Source organism: Myxocyprinus asiaticus, chromosome 21 (assembly GCF_019703515.2).
Source record: "Myxocyprinus asiaticus isolate MX2 ecotype Aquarium Trade chromosome 21, UBuf_Myxa_2, whole genome shotgun sequence".
In the NCBI taxonomy this organism is placed as follows: Eukaryota; Metazoa; Chordata; class Actinopteri; order Cypriniformes; family Catostomidae; genus Myxocyprinus; species Myxocyprinus asiaticus.
Window position 1 is genome coordinate 30,486,843 of NC_059364.1, and position 17,384 is coordinate 30,504,226.

General features: G+C 40.9%; 1 long non-coding RNA gene and 1 pseudogene across 2 annotated transcripts; one reads left to right on the forward strand and one right to left on the reverse strand.

Moving 5' to 3' along the window:
- The first annotated feature begins 263 nt into the window (after positions 1-263).
- Positions 264-2,446, forward strand: LOC127412061 (uncharacterized). Of its 2 annotated transcripts, none has more exons than XR_007892386.1 (4): positions 264-357; positions 1,033-1,112; positions 1,203-1,357; positions 2,336-2,446. It is a non-coding gene; the product is annotated as an uncharacterized LOC127412061 (long non-coding RNA). The 2 variants fall into 2 exon arrangements; XR_007892387.1 differs by having other exon boundaries at positions 1,206-1,357.
- Positions 2,447-3,837: 1,391 nt separating this feature from the next.
- On the reverse strand, positions 3,838-9,918 carry LOC127412032 (leucine-rich repeat, immunoglobulin-like domain and transmembrane domain-containing protein 3; annotated as a pseudogene).
- Between the last annotated feature and the right edge of the window lie 7,466 nt (positions 9,919-17,384).

Sequence of the window (17,384 nt, forward strand, 5' to 3'; positions counted from 1 at the left end):
TAAACTCCACAGCAACTACTGTATAAGTGGTCCTTTTAAAACACAACAGTTTCTATTTTAAGGAACAAATTATCTAAATCTTGTACACTGTAAAACATGATAGCCCCATTAAGTTTAACTCCAATTGTCATGACACGTTTTGGGTATTGAACTCAAGTTTATACGTTTTCAAAAAATTAAACGTCAAGTAATCCATTGTCTTGACTTCTTGAACTCATGTCTGTAAGTTATAAGTTGAAAAAGGGGAAGGGGGAGGAGGAGGGGTGATACTGAGTGGGAAATACAGAGAAGTTGCCACCTTTTTGAGTGAGCTGGAGTAGCTGAATTTCTGTTGAGTAACACAAAGGAGGTGAGGAGGTGAGTTTGTGTTTTTTAATTTGTGTTGATAAAATTGAATAACGTTGCCACTTTCTTGTGTGGTGACCGTGCTCTGCGAATGTGACTGCACCAATTCTGTAAAACATTGGAGAAACCTGGATATTATTTTGATGAAACGGATGTTTTTACAACCAGCCTTTATTAGAACCTGTTGTCCTACTAGGAATGAATTCCCAAGCCAATGTTAAAGCTTATGTAACATTGTCCTTTTTAAAATAAATGTTATATTTTTGAGCAGATAAGTTGTAAGTTCATTCAGTGTAAATAAGGAAACTGGCAAACTTGCCGTTATTAGTCAAGATGAGAAATACATTTAAGAAACCATTTAAAAACATTAGTGCTCTTAACTTAAAATGGCAATTGATATGAATATAGTTTGTTATCTTAACTTGAAAGTGTGAGTTGAAATAGTGAGGAATTGTGTGGTTATTTAACAAGATAAAGTGAGTTTTCTTGAATTGATAATGTAACATAGTAAGTTGTTTTAACTCAGGGTATCAAGCTGAAACAACAAATGATCATTAGTTAAACAACTTGTAAAACATAACTATTTGAGTTGAAACAAAGGTTATCTTCAAGTTGAGTTTACTCACGTTTTTAAGGCAGCAGGTGAACATTCGTTTCTACGTTTAAACAACTTGAAATGTTTTACAGTGTACATGGGATATTCAAACACAATCACTCATTGTTGGCAGCATGGTTTTGGACAAGAATCCCATATGCAAACTTAAAGGGTTAGTTCACCCAAAAATTTAAATTATGTCATCATTCAGTCACCCTTATGTTGTTTCAAAACTGAGTGACGTTCTTTCTTCTGTGGAAAGGAGATGTTAGCTAGAATGACAGTCTCAGCCCCCATTCACTGTCATTGTATGGAGAGAAAAAAAAATAAAAATAAAAGAAGAAGAAGCAGGAAAGCGAATGCTGGCTGAGGTAACACATCGCCTTTTGTGTCATATGGGTATGGAGCAATATGAGGGTAAGTTGAGTGAACTCACTTTAAGACTACATACAAGTTTTATGTCATTTTATTGTTTTATTTACTTTATATTATTATTATTATTTTTGAAATACAAATGATTAGAATGAACAGTTAGTTTTAAATATTGTTCGGGGCTCAGGTTTACAGTCACAGGGGCCATAAAACTCGTCAAAGAAAATGATGCAGCGCTGCGAATAGAACAGAATGCATGTAACTGGAGACGCGTTGAAGAACTATTTAACGCTGTGTAAAAACGCGGCGCTCCTGCACAAAACGCTCAAAAAAACTAAACACGGTCTCAACAGTCAAAGACTTCCGTCTTGAGCATGTAGGAAAACAACTGAAAAACAGCGTGGACGGACGCAAACACTTGTGAAAATGTTTCTATTTAGCATTTTTCTATTTTAATTGTTTATTTTTCCTTACAAATGATATTATCAGCATAACAGTTTGAGTGAAAAATGTGTGCAAAACCCACATGTGAAAAATCTTGCATGTGAATTTTCACAGAGAATCTTGTGAAGGTGCTTTAATGAAAGAAAACCTTCTGAACAAAATGAGATATCACCGTTAATGTCACAAATTTGCTTATTTGATTACTGATCACAAATTGTGTGGAATCTTAAATATTTATTATATTATGTCATTGTAATCATGTAATCACTAGCATGCAAGCAACAGCGAGAGAGTTGTTCGCACCTGTATTCCAATCTACATCTTGATGTAATCCTTCCTCATGATCACGCAGCATGTTTTCATCAGCCGAATGTGAGACTAAACACTATTAAAGTGTGATGAGACTCGCGCTGCGCGTGCAAGCCATTCGCACATCACAAGCCGATAAACTATTTAGCCTTTTTCGGTGAATCACTTCTGCAAAATTCTAAAAGTTTATTTCCAGGTTTAATTTAAGTTTTGAATAGATTCAGATTTTTATCAGATTATGTTTTCTCTTTTAAACTTTTTGTTTAACAGGACGGTTACTGAGATCAAGCGAGTAGTATTCAGCTGGTCATGTGATTCCAATATGGCAGCCCCCATGTGTGGACCCTCTCCATGTAGAATAAAATGGCTTTTATAAGGTTACTGGTATGACTGGAGTCTTCATTTTAATGTGAATGCTCATGATTTCCTACATTTATTTCAAAATAACAAATCATGTCTTTAGGATTAAAACTTTTTTAATGAGGAAAAACATTACTGAGTGCACCTTTAAATATAGCATGGTGTGTAATGTTTTCACAGGACTGAAATCCATTCTTGAATCTTTACAGCAGGGCAATGATACAGACAACAAAGAGCTTGTTAAAACTGTTATCACTGTCAAATTAGGTTTCATAATCATAAATCTTTTGTTATCATCAGTCTTGAAGGCAATCTAGGAGTCTGATTATCTATGATATGTTACAGAGTGGAAGCTGTTAGTTTCATCACTTTATTATTTGACTTACTAGAAGCTTCATTTCAGAAGAAATTCAGCAAAATGGTCATCCTGGCCTCTTAGAAATTGTTGAACAGCAGATACTAGCTAATTATTACAGAATACAATGTAGCACTGCTTACAAAATTCAGTTAAATCTATCACTGCATTATACATGATGAGCATCACCAGGGCCATAGTCAGGTATTCTGAGTCCCCCCTGACAGTATATTGCTCTGGGCCCCTTTCATATTAAAAAATACAGTTTATAATTTGTTGTGGGCCCCCCTGGACCTGTGAGCTCCCAGAATCATTATCTTTTACCCCATTAGCTATGGCCCTGAGCATCACAATGTTTTTCCTCTATTTAGCCTGCACTATCTGTAATGCATAATTCAAATTAGGTATGTTGACACTGAATATGGATAACAATAGTCGTACTATTTTTCAGCTCAATATGGTTCACCAGATGAATTCTTCATGAGAAGAAAATAATCAAGTTGTAGTCAATCATCTTTAGCTGAAAGCTGCCATCTGGTGGTCATAATGGCTGAATTACTTGTGAAAATAACCTTTCAGTTAAGAAAAGATAGGCTACACAAGGAGCTACACAAGGTATCAAATGAGAGAAAATTTGTGAGTAAATGCTCAAAGTATTTTCCCAGGTTAAACTGGGACCCACTTTATATTAGGTGTCTTTAGTACTATGTACTTAAGCATTTGATACAATGTACTTATTATGTACATATGTGTTATTGCATTGTACTTACATTTAAAGTAGCTATTTTTTATTACATCTGTAGTTACACTTTTAACCTTATGCCTAATCATAAAGCTTACACTACCCAAACCCTAACCCTAATCTAAACCCTAACCATACCCATAAACCTACCTGTACCTCAACCTCAGTAGCAGCAAATGTGAATCTTGTGAGAAGTTGGCAGAACAACACGTAGTTAAATAATAAATACATTGTATTGTATGTATTTTAATGTTAGTACGTAGTAGTTAAAGACACCTAATATAAAGTGTGACCTTAAACTGTTATATGGTTGTGTTAGGTGTGAATGGACATGGTGACATGAGGTGTTTTTCTTTTGTGGATTAGATGAGCAGAAACAATCAAAAAGTGATTTTGTGGCAGGTTTTCTCCAGCGGTTCTGTCCCATTTCATCTTGTCTCTGTTGGTTTTGGGGATGTTCATGATTCTCTTAGGAGGAGAGAGTGGTACAGTTATGTTTTGAGGTAACAAATATGTCACTGTAGATTTCTGGTTGGGTTTCCTCTTAGAATTTAGCCCCTGTTTGCTGAAGGTCTGAATATTCAGCCATTACCCCAACCACATTCAGATTAACAATGGCTTCTGATATCCCTGCCATGCTTTGCACTCTGCACCGGGTCTCCCCTGCATCTTTATAGAATATTCCATTAAGGCTGACAGCAGACCAACAAACTCCCACTCGAGGAGACTCATGTACACCTTAACTTACAGTTTAATAGGTGACAAAGTTCATTCTGGATGCTTTGCAACTTTTGCAACAACGTGCTTTGTAAGGTAATATTTAGACATGAAGGTGCACTATAACTAAAGTTAATTATTTTCAGGGTGGCAAAGTTCTCATGGTAACATACAGCTGGAAAATTTTCTGGGCTTCTGTGTCTGCTTACAACAAGCTTAAAATAAAAGACAATACATATGTTACACAATTGGTCCGTCCTTATCAAACGCACATAAGACAAGCAACAGAGTTTCATGCACAGTCAAATTAAAAGGAGAAACATAATGCCCTCAATGCCAAAATTTCAATTTTGATTAATTAGAAGCTTTACAGAAGTACAAAATTGATTAATTTCATTGCACAGATAACAAAATATCAAACCAAGAAGGATCTGCAAACAAAATATGCTAGACCTTTTCTGGGAACTAACTAACTTTTCTGCCATTTTTACAATTACTTTTAACCAACTGGTCTCAAGGTGGTTTCAAGTGGATGTACAGTATGAAGTCGGTTAACTTCAAGTTTACACAGGTGTAGTTCATTACATTAACTATGGACGAGGTCCACTACCTTTTAACAAATAAAATGTGTCTATTTGTCTATGGTTTTAACAGTATATTTATTGTTTAATCATTTAAACCTACTATTAGTAACCTTTTTGAAATGTTTTGCTTAAAAAGTGTGATTTTGCCAACCTCTTTTTTTTTCCTTTTTTTTTTTTTATACAAATGACACCTGGTTTTATATTTTGTACCTAATGCAATGACATTACATAATAATACATTTTAAAGTGTGGCTTAAGTATATAGATTCTTAAAAAAAAAAAAAAAGACGAACTAACTGTGTGCATTAAAATAATGAGTTTATAAGAAGATAGCTGTTTTATAAAGGTAGGCTCTGGCAGATTTCATCCACATAACTGTGGGAGTGGGGTATTCTGTAGCATCACAGTGAAGTAAGACATTGCTACCCTGCATAGCTGTGATTTTTGTGGCAGAGGTCACTACATAGAGCCTACTACAGCGAGAGAGCTATTCATAAAATGCCACTTTTGCATATTGAGTCTACAAATGTGTGCATTTGGTTACATAATGCTCTTCTGCATGGCTGGGCTTATTAGAGTATGGAGCATTGGTTTCCACTGGAGACTTAAATGCAGTGAGCCATCTAAAGACTGCAGACTCTCAGATTGCACTTAGATATCATGTGTGGGTCTGTGTGAACCAGTCAGACTGGATAAATATTTAATTACCATAAGACATTAATGACTTAATTTAGTTTCAATTTGGCAGTGTATATTGGTGTGTGCTTGGAACAATGTGTCTATATAGATGTGCAAGGGCCAGTCAAGGTGTATTAATACATTATTATTGTATGTGATAAGAACATTTTCCTATTTATTTTGACTCACTAAATGCAAAAAATTATGGTAGGAAAATCTATTTTTATATTTATTTAAAAGGGGTCAGGGAGCATGATTAATTGTGTTAATGTTTTTAACACATTCTTTTTTAATATATTTAATATATAATCACAGTTAATCAGCACATTAAATCAACAGCCCTAATATATATATATATATATATATATACATACTGTATATCACATGGCTGACAAGCTGTAAATTAGCTAGTTTTCATACAAATACATCTGTTTATGTAGTGGTCCTATATTATAGCCTTTTAAATGACCTATAGTGTGTGGTCTCCTCTGTATGTTTCACCTAGAACCACAGAGCGCTGGTCTTGAGAGCTATCACTGAGCGTGCTGAATGGGCAGAGAGCAGTCAGATCATTAGGCAGGGTGCTCAGCCTGTTGCTCAACAGGTCCAGGTAAGTGATGTTTCCTTGGTAACACACAGCCAGTGGTGGGATCCATGCCAGGTGGTTATTGTGCAGTCCAAGTGTTCGGAGGCGGGGCACATCCCTTAGTCCTTCCCAGGGGAAGGTGGACAGAATGTACCCATCCAATCGTAACTCATGAAGGTAACACAGGTTTGTAAAACTTCTCAGATGTAGAACAGTGATGGAGTTATACATAAGCCACAAATATAGGAGTTCAGGCATGGTGGAGAAAGCACCTCTAAAAATACTTGAGACAGAGGTGCTCCAGACAAAACTTTACAATGTCACTTGGAAGATCTGTTGGAATGGCAGTCAAGGCTGGGTTCTTACAGAGCACAGTACTTCGAAAGACAGTATAAAGAAATGAATAGCAAAAACAATTAAAGAAATAGTTTGCCCCAAAATAAAATTCTGGCATCATTTATTCACCCTCATGATGTTCCAAACCCCTTTGACTTGATTTCTAAAGTGGACAACAAAAGAAGTTACTTAGTGAAATGTCCAAGCTGCTTTTTTTTCCCATACAATGAAAGTTTAAGTTACAGAGCCCCTAAGAGGACAGGGTGGGTATTTTTTTCTGCAATATTTTTGTATGCCCTAGCAATAGTTCGCTTTCCCTCGCAATAAGGTTTTTCTTTCCCTCGCAATAAGGTTTTGCATTCCCTCACAATAAGTTTTGTGTGCCCTCGCAATAAGCTGTCCCCGAATCCACTGAAACATGTGGTTGTGTCACACTGACATTACCCTTTGCCACACACATCCGAAGCAAAGTCATCTGCCATGGTACCATCCATAGCAGCCGTTCTGTCCTGTATATTAGATGACAGTAAATGGTCGACATGTACCTTCACACTACAATCTCCGACTTGTACTTGGCATGTGAGAGGTCCATGTTTTAACAAGATCACTCCTGGAACCCAGGCACAATCTGAGTGTCGACTGTTCAGCACTATCACTTTCTGGCCAACCTCAAATGATCTGAGTTTCCTGGATGGTGTGTCATGAGCTCTCTTTTGCTGGATTTGGTGTTTGACAACTACAGCAGGCTTATCTGGATTTAGCAGTGTGAGCCGGGTATGAGGCTGTCTTTTCAGAAACAGTTCAGCAGGTGTTCGTTCTGTTACTGTGTGGGGAGTGTTGCGGTAGGTTAACAGGAAATGAGCCAGATGCAGATGAGGTGCTACAGACTGCGCTTGTAACCTTTCCCATGCCTTTTTGAAGGTTTGTACCACCCGCTCGGCTTGACCTTTTGTGGCTGGATGACATGGAGGTGACAAAACATGACACACACCATAGTTGCTTAGGAACTTCTCACACTCCCTGGAAGTGAATGGTGGGCCATTATCTGATACCAGCTCTTTTGGGGATCCCATAGGAATCCCAGAGATGATGCAAGAGGTTTATGGTCTTCTCTGCATTGGTCAGCTGAGTGGGGAAAATTTCCACCCACTTTGAGTGGATATCCACAATCACTAAGAAATGTTGCTTGTCTATTTTTGCATAGTCAATGTGAATGCACTCCCAGGGTGTTGTCGCCCAGGACCATGGATGAAGAGGAGCGATGGGGGGTTGGTTTCACTCCAACTCGCATGAAGTGCACTTACTTATGAAGTTTGGGATGTCTTGGTCGAGCCCTGGCCACCAGAGGTATCCTCTTGCCAATGCTTTCATTTTTATTATACCTGGGTGACCCTCAGGCAGCTCAGATAACAGTCTTTCCCTGTACTTTGGAGGAATGATCACTCTCGAACCCCACAGGATGCAGCCCTGGTCTGTTGAGAGCTGGGCCATCCAGACAAAGTTAGGTCCAACACTTTTGATAGCAGAGGATTTCTCCTGGTTTCTGTGGCGATGTCCTTTGCGCAGATAGGCAATTCATCTAAGTGTGAAACTTGATACACTGTCTCTTCTTCCCCCCATAGAGGTTTTCACATATGGTAATCTGGACAATGCATTCGCGTTTGCGTGATCAGAAGAGCGTCTGTACTCTATGTCATAATCATATTCCAACAAAATCAAAGCCCAACGCTGCATACAGAGAGCAGCAAGTATAGGGATGGCGGACTTGGAACCTAAGATAGCAAGAAGAGGTTTATGATCAGTCAGCAGATGAACTTGCGTCCATACAGATACTTGTGAAACTTTTTGACTCCAAAGACTATGCTCAGGGCCTCTTTTTCAATCTGCGCATAGTTTTGCTCACTTGCTGTTAACGTCCTTGATGCAAATGAAATGGGGTGTTCCTCACCCGAAAGTAACATGTGAGATAACTGCTCCGAATCCATAGGGAGAGGCATCATAGGCGAGTCTTAGTGGTTTCTTGGGATCATAGTGGGCTAGCCACTTCCTTGACAACAGGTGCTGTTTATAGGTGTTAAAAGCTTGGGCACACTCTAGAGACCATTGCCACTTTATATTGGCTTGCAACAATCTGTGAAGTGGGTGCAACAACATGGAAAGATTTGCCACGAACTTTCCGCAGTAGAAAATATCTTAATTCTGAGATATTCATTGGAGCAGGGACCTTCACGATCGCTTCCACCTTGCTCTCAGTTGGATGCAACCCTTTTCCATCAATTCTAAATCCCAAGTATTCCACAGAGTTACAGAGGAATTCACGTTTTGATTTCTTAACTTTTACACCATGTTGTTGAAGTCGTGATAGCACTTTGTCCAGTACTGCCCAATGTTCCTCAGAAGATGGCGCAGAGACCAGAATATCATCCCTAAAACACACTGTTCGAGTCCCTGCAGGATTTGATCCACTGTGTGTTGGAAAATCGCAGGTGCTGTGGAAATTCCATGAGAAAGACGATGGTACTTAAACAGGCCTTTGTGTGTGTTTATGGTAAGGTACTGCTCAGATTCAGCATCCAACACAAGCTGTTGATATGCAAAGGACAGATCAAGCTTACTGAAGACCTTTCCCCCAGCCAAGGTGGCAAAAAGATCCTTCACATTTGGTAGCGGATAACCCTCTGTGAGTATGCATATGTTCACTCTGACTTTATAATCATCACACAGTCTGACTGTTTTGTCTTTCTTTGGCACAACAAATATTGGTGTCGCCCAATCATTACTTCAGACTTGAGAGATAATTCCATTCCTCTCCAAGCAATCAAGCTCCTTTTCTACTGCTTCCTTAAGAGCATATGGAACCGGCTTGGTTTGTGAACGATAGGTTGAGATCCTTCTTGCACTCTCACTTTTGCTTTGAAGCCACTGATCTCGCCATATCCATTTCCAAACAGCTCTTTGTTTTTTCAAGTACATCAGAGAGTGAAGGAACACTCACCGGTGTCACGTTTCTCAAACTGAAGATATTCCAGTTTAAAGATATTTTCTGGAGCCAGTTACGCCCCAGCAATGGAGGTTTGTCTCCCTTGACCACAATCAATGGGAGTGACCATTGTTGTCCCTCATATGTGACTGGAACCTTGAGCTCACACAACACAGGGATTTTGTCCCCAGTGTACGAAGCCAAATGAATGGAGGTCAGATGCAACATACAGTCCTTCAATTTGTCTTTATAGATATACTCTGGCATCGAACACAAAGAGGCTCCTGTGTCTAGTTGCATGCTAACTGTTCTGCCATTTATTTGAAGATCGATATAATTGCCATCCGCCTTTTCTTGTGCAGAGTACACAGTGACTAACTCGAACTGTACCTCTGTCCCTTGCCATTGCTGCAACTGTGGAACACACAGATGCACAGAGACGGGCAAGCTGGACTCTGTGCACAGACAACCAAAGCCAAGCACAATGTGAGGTGAGCATATAGAAGTTGATGCATCGCTCTAAGTGCCACATGAAGTATCTCATACACTATTGTTCCAGGAAGGAAGTACTACTTCCTCTATTAACCATAGTGTGACATTCCCAAACACTACCGTAGATTAAGATATACACTAAAAGGATTAGTTCAGATTACTCTGGTGAAAAGCAGATCAACACATTTATTCAGTGTATGATAAAGAAAAACATGCATTTTTACAGATGCATAACAATAATACTATAAATAAAATGATTTAATTTTGATATAATTACAATAACTTTTTAATTATATGAATCAGTGAATCATTCAATGTCCAATGCCGATATCTTTTTGTTGTCTACAATTATCTAGTTACAGTATATCATATTCAATAATCAATACAATGTTGATTTATACATATATAATACAATTGAATGATAGCAAAAGGTGTGTCCACAATAATCTGAAATTAAATGAACATATTTTACACAATGAACAATATATTAATGTTTACAATTCCCTCAGATATATTAGAAATTCTATCAGAAAATGTGTATTATCTATTGAACAGGCTTTTGGTAGATTTTGAAACTATCAAAAGGGAGAAAGTACACTTCTGTCATTTGGCATGGGTATTGGCAGATGACCATAATCTCAAAAGGGACAAATACTGGTCGATTTATCAGCCTGGCCAAAATATTGGTGTACGACTAGTAAAGACTGCACTTTCACTGCGCTCACCGGTTCCAGCATTCTGCTGCCTCCTTTTCAATTGGTAACCTGTTAGAGCGAAATTAAAGAATGGTTTATAATGTTTTTTTTGTTTTTTTAAATAACAACTCTGTGCTACGGGTGGGCGATGTACCAGTTGCAGTGTTACCAGATCAATCAAGAAACAAAAGGGTCCCGGTCTGGAAAAACACGCTCAAAATGAGGGACTTGCCTCAACCAAAACAAGTGATGATAAGCAATTAAAGCAAAAATAAGCAAAGTATACAGTAGCCTATATAAAATAGAGTCTTTTCAATAAATGTATTCTACCACGCTATATTCCATCACGTTCATTACGATCGCAAAATTCTGGCCTATTAATAGTTCCTAGAATATCAAAATCCACAAAAGGAGGTAGATCATTTTCATAGTTGGCTCCTAAACTATGGAATAATCTCCCTAACACTGTTCGAGATGCTGACACACTCACTCAGTTTAAGTCTAGACTAAAGACTCATCTATTTAGCCAGGCATACACCTAATTTATCCTTCAACTCACAATTAGGCTGCTTTAGTTAGGTCTGCTGGAACCAGAAAAACTGATTATGATCTATAACTCTGCAATACATTGAATGGCATCTGTGCTAATATTATTCTATTTATTTTCCTGTCTCAACATCTGGACTCCTATTCTGAGGTCACCTGAACCGGCTGGATCCTGCTCCATTCCTGCTTCGTGTTGGAATCCACTGCTACGTGTCTCTGAGTGATGACGACTAATAAAGCAGCCGGTGCCAGCCAAACATCACTTCAGTCTATTACGATGGACTTCAGAGGATGAAATGATTCCAACTCCAATCATAAGACATGGGATACTTCATATGCCATTGCCTGAACCTTGGACTTAGGACCGGCCGGTTGAACTGCGATGCACCTAACTGATCTCTGCCTGCATCACCTCAATCTAATGATGGACTACAGTCTTGAAATGGAACACATAGACTATCAATCAATTGCCAACAAAACCCTTCATCATGCAACTAACAAGGACATTGCAACAATGTGAACTTCTGCAGTTAATCCAGGATGAACTTCAAAGACATTAGTCATTAATCTTACAGTTCATACCAAATCTTTGTTTAAACACTGACCCTTAACACTTACTAAGTTTAATAATTTTAAACCATGACTTGCACTATACATAAGTAATATTGGCATTTGTAGAGCTGAGGAGGGCGGGGCCGGGCTGGAATGAGACGCACCCGGTCCCCAATCAGCCTGATGGGGCGCGCGAGGGATAAAGGCGGCCGGGGACGACAGTTCGAGAGAGAGAGAATTACAGACAGCTGTGCTGTGTTTTTAGTTGTGTGTTTTTGTTTGGGTTTTTGCTTAATAAATTATTATTTAAGTTGTCAAGCCGGTTCTCGCCTCCTCCTTTCCTCTAAACCCCCTTACCCTGGTGCCGAAACCCGGGAAGGAGGAGGGATTCCCGTCGCAGAGTCCTCGACACTGCCGTCCACCCAGGGGAGCGCCGCTGCCGTCCGACGGGGGACGGAGTAGCCCGACTACCCGGACGCGGGGAACGGCCGCCGTCCGCGAGGCGAGTGGGGACGGGACTCCCCGACCGCCTGAAGAGAGGGAGCCGCTGCCGGGGGCGGAGGAGAGTCCCCACGGGACGCCGGGAACGCGGAGGGGCGTTCTGTCCGCTGGGGGTCGGAGGTCTGACTCCGGTCCGCCCGGGGAGGAGCGGCTGCAGTCCGCCTGAGAGGGTGGAGTAGTGATCGAGGACCACGCGACGGCGCATCCGAGAACCGGCTTGACAACTTAAATAATAATTTATTAAGCAAAAACCCAAACAAAAACACACAACTAAAAACACAGCACAGCTGTCTGTAATTCTCTCTCTCTCGAACTGTCGTCCCCGGCCGCCTTTATCCCTCGCGCGCCCCATCAGGCTGATTGGGGACCGGGTGCGTCTCATTCCAGCCCGGCCCCGCCCTCCTCAGCTCTACACTCCTCCCGGCGTTGCCTCAGGCCGGGGAGCCCCCGGCATGACGTACATCCCCCCCACCCTTCCTCTCCGGGTGGGGGGGCGTGCCTTATGCCCCGACTGCCGGCGGGTCCTCCCCGCCTTCCTCGACCTGGGAGGAGAAAAAAACAACACAAAATGGCGAGGGAAAGGCCAACACGGAGCGGCAGAGAGAGAGAGGAGAGAGAGAAAAAGAAACTCACCGGTTCTCTGATGCGCCGTCGCGTGGTCCTCGATCACTACTCCACCCTCTCAGGCGGACTGCAGCCGCTCCTCCCCGGGCGGACCGGAGTCAGACCTCCGACCCCCAGCGGACAGAACGCCCCTCCGCGTTCCCGGCGTCCCGTGGGGACTCTCCTCCGCCCCTGGCAGCGGCCCTACCACTCCAGGCGGTCGGGGAGTCGCTTCCCTCCTCCCCCCCGCGGACGGCGGTCTTCTCTCGACCCCTCCGCGTTCCCGGGGGACGGCAGGGCACTCCTCCGCCCCCGGCAGCGGCTCCCTCTCTTCAGGCGGTCGGGGAGTCCCGTCCCCACTCGCCTCGCGGACGGCGGCCGTTCCCCGCGTCCGGGTAGTCGGGCTACTCCGTCCCCCGTCGGACGGCAGCGGCGCTCCCCTGGGTGGACGGCAGTGTCGAGGACTCTGCGACGGGAATCCCTCCTCCTTCCCGGGTTTCGGCACCAGGGTAAGGGGGTTTAGAGGAAAGGAGGAGGCGAGAACCGGCTTGACAACTTAAATAATAATTTATTAAGCAAAAACCCAAACAAAAACACACAACTAAAAACACAGCACAGCTGTCTGTAATTCTCTCTCTCTCGAACTGTCGTCCCCGGCCGCCTTTATCCCTCGCGCGCCCCATCAGGCTGATTGGGGACCGGGTGCGTCTCATTCCAGCCCGGCCCCGCCCTCCTCAGCTCTACAGCATTATATTCATGATGTTAGCCAGAGGGGAACTGGCCCCCACAGTGAGCCTGGTTTCTCCCAAGGTTATTTTTCTCCATTAACCAACATCTTATGTAGTTTTGTGTTCCTTGCCACAGGCACCTTCGGCTTGCTCACTGGGGTTCTAAATACAATTATTATTTAATTACTTATTTTTAAACACAATTCACAATCGTAATTTATCAAACTACACAATGATGACTCTAAGACATTATAGATATTACAGTTTCATTTTCTGTTAATACATGGTTTTCTGTAAAGCTGCTTTGAAACAATGTGTGTTGTGAAAGGCGCTATACAAATAAAAAATGACTTGACTATTCTTTATATTAAACATATCCCCAAAAATATTTCAAATATTTCAAAAATACATCTGGCCATATAAGATTAATTAATATCCAAAATCCTGCATTCATGCACACACTGTGTGGGCACGTTTGACCTAAACTTAATCTTATGTGGGCAGATTTATTTTATTTTATTTATTATTTTATAAACGCATAATTATTTAATAGTTACTTATTTATTTTCTTTTTATTATTTGTTTTAATTACAGATCTGCTTTTCGGTTAGAACCCGGCAGGATCAAATCTGTATCAATGCATCATATCTAACAATAATTCAGTGAAGACTTGGAAATAACTGAGAAATGTACTATTTACCTCAATATTTTTCCATGTATCCGGATTAACCGTGCATGTATATGTAACAATTATTTATAGTTGTCTAAAAGGTCTTCAGCATGTCACAAAAGGCTGTATACAGCCACAACGTGCATTAAAGGTGCACTCAGTAATTTTTTCCTCATTAAAAAAGTAAAGACATGAATTGTAATTTTGCAACATATTTAGGAAATTATGACCACTCACATTAAAATGAAAATGCTAGTCTAATAAGTAACCTTATAAAAGCTGTTTTATTCTACATGGAGAGGGTCCGCACATGGGGGCTGCCATGTTAGAATCACATGACCAGCTGAATACTACTCTCTTAGTCTCAGTAACCGTCCTGTTATTTAACACTTTCACTCACTGATTAAATTAATCATGGCTGACTGACTGTGAATACTAAATTTCTACAATGGCATCTGAAACTGAAAACTATTGATTTTAAATGATGCTGCATCCAAGCCGCTAGGTGTCAGTGTAAGTCCAAGATGACATAGAGACAAAAGTTACTGAGTGCTCCTTAAATGAAAGAAATGTGTGATGCAGCAGTTTCCTTCAGGATCAAAGCACATGCTTATCATGTTCAAATAAACAGAGAGAAGCCAAATTTTTTGGGCATTAGGGAAGTGCTGTAATTCCTATTAACATTTTTTATTGATTCAAATAGCTGACAAAGAAAAACAAAACAAATATACATTGAATCAACATTTAACTCCCTCTACTACCCCTCCCCATCCCCAATCACCAACCCCACCCCGACCCCCAATGAACATCCCTGTGGTCACACATAAGTACACACACACACACACACACACACACACAAATAATTTAATAATCATACACATCTAAAACTACGCCTCTCTCTCCACAGCCCCTCCTGAGAGTCCCCCAAAAACTCCACACAACTGCCTCATTTCCCATCAAATGAATCCCAGATCCCCAACCTTCTATATGACACCTCCTTGAAAGCAGCCACCCTCCCCATCTCCATGCACCACTCCTGAAATGAGGGCTCAAGCCAACTTCCATCCACTTAAAACTATCTGTCTGCCTGTCATAACACTGGTCAGAACCCCATTTCTATGTGTTTATCCCCTATTTTGATGACTGCTCCATTGCCTAAAATACAGAGTCTGAGGCAAAATGAAACCCGAGTGCCCAACACGTCACACACAAAACTCTGAACCTTCGACCACAATTCTTGGATCTTGGACCCCCAAAAAACATGGGTTGTGTCTCCATCTTCTGACTGGCATCGCCAGCAGGTGGGTGTGTCTTTAAGACCAAGCCTATACAATCTAGAGGGGGTCCAATAGAATCTATGTAATATCTTGAATAGCATAAGGTGCACTCTTGCATCTTTTGATACAGATTTTTTAGAATCCTAGCCCACACTCCTTCCTCCAATACCATGTTTAAAGTTTAAGTCATAATCTCTTGATAGAAGTTAAAGCTCCATCCCCCAGACCCTGAATTAGCAGGGAGCAATTCACTGGTGCCTAATGACCTTTTCCAAAAGCAGTAATCACCACTCCCAGAGTATCAGCCGCTTTAGGGGGGTGCATGCTACTCTCAAAAATAGTACAGAGCAGATGGAGCAGCTGTAAATACCTAAAGAACTGAGATCTGGGGATCCAAAAATGTTGAAGCACATTTTCAAAGGATCTCAACACTCCACTCTCATATAGGTCACCGAGAGTATTAACCTCCCTCACAATCCACTCTGACCAGCAGAAAAGGGACTTATTAATACACAATCTTGGGTTCAGCCATATGCTCAAGGCAACATTTAAATAAATGTCCAAATTGAACACTCTGGACACTTTTGTCCATACCGAGTGCAAATGCGAGATAACGGGGTGTAACTTAACTTCTCCGATTAGTTTGTAGAAAGGCTTTGCAATGGCGAAATAGGGGCAAGAACTTCCTGTTCAATACAAAAACAGGGAGGGGCTCTCTCAGGTGGAAGCGACCAGTGAGTCTGAGACCAAATGCATAATAATAAAACAAAATCTTGGGTAGGCCTAGCCCACCTTTGTCAATCAGCCTATGTAACTTATTGAAATGTAATCTGGGATGCTTACCATTCCAAATGATGGACTTCACTATGCTATCAAATTGCTTGAAATAAGAGAAGGGGACATCTACAGGGAAAGATTGTAGCAGGTAGTAACATTAATTAATAACATTAACCTTCCCAATCATAGATAAATGTAATGAAGCCCATCTGCCCACATCGCTCGAAAACCTTTTTATTAAGGGGTCAAAATGAACTAAATCACACAAATTTGCTGGAAATAAAATGCCCAAATACTTAATGCTCTGTTTGGGCCACTGGAAGACGCCCGGCTGAAAAGCCGTCGTTGGGCAGTACGCTGTCAGAGCCAAAGCTTCGGATTTAGACCAATTGACTCTGTGTGCTGAGAGCTTAGAAAAGGAATTACAAATTCTGTGGAGGCAAGGCATAGATCTAGTGGGGTCGGAGATGAATAATAAAATACCATCTGCATAGTGCAAAAGCTTATGCGCCATACCTCCTGCCACCACCCCTGGAAAATCTTCTTCCTTTCTTATTGCGGCTGCTAATGTTTCCAGGGCAAGACAGAACAATAATGGGGAAAGAGGGCAACCCAGCAGGGTGCCCCTATCCAGAGTAAAATAACCTGAAATTAATCAATTTGTTTGTACCGCCGCTACCTGGTGTCTATAAAGTAACTTAATCTATCCAATAAAAGTATTCCCAAACCCGTATATTTCCAAAATCTTAAAAAGATAATCCCATTCTACCATATCAAACGCCTTTTTGACGTCAAGTGAGATGGCAGCGACCAGAGTCTGATCATTCGCCACTGACCACATGATATTGATGAAATGCCTAATGTTATCAGAGGAGCCACAGCCCTGAATAAACCCCACCTGATCTATATGTATATGAGATGTCATAACTTAATCGGTTAGCCAGAATTTTTACGATATTTTGACAATATTTTTCGAAAACCAGTGAATTGGTGGGTTTTTGTTAAATGTGAGCCAAAATCATCACAATTAAAAGAACCAAAAGAACCAAAGACTTAAACTACTTCAGTCTGTGTGCATTGAATTTATTTAATACACGAGTTTCACAATTTGAGTTGAATTACTGAAATAAATGAACTTTT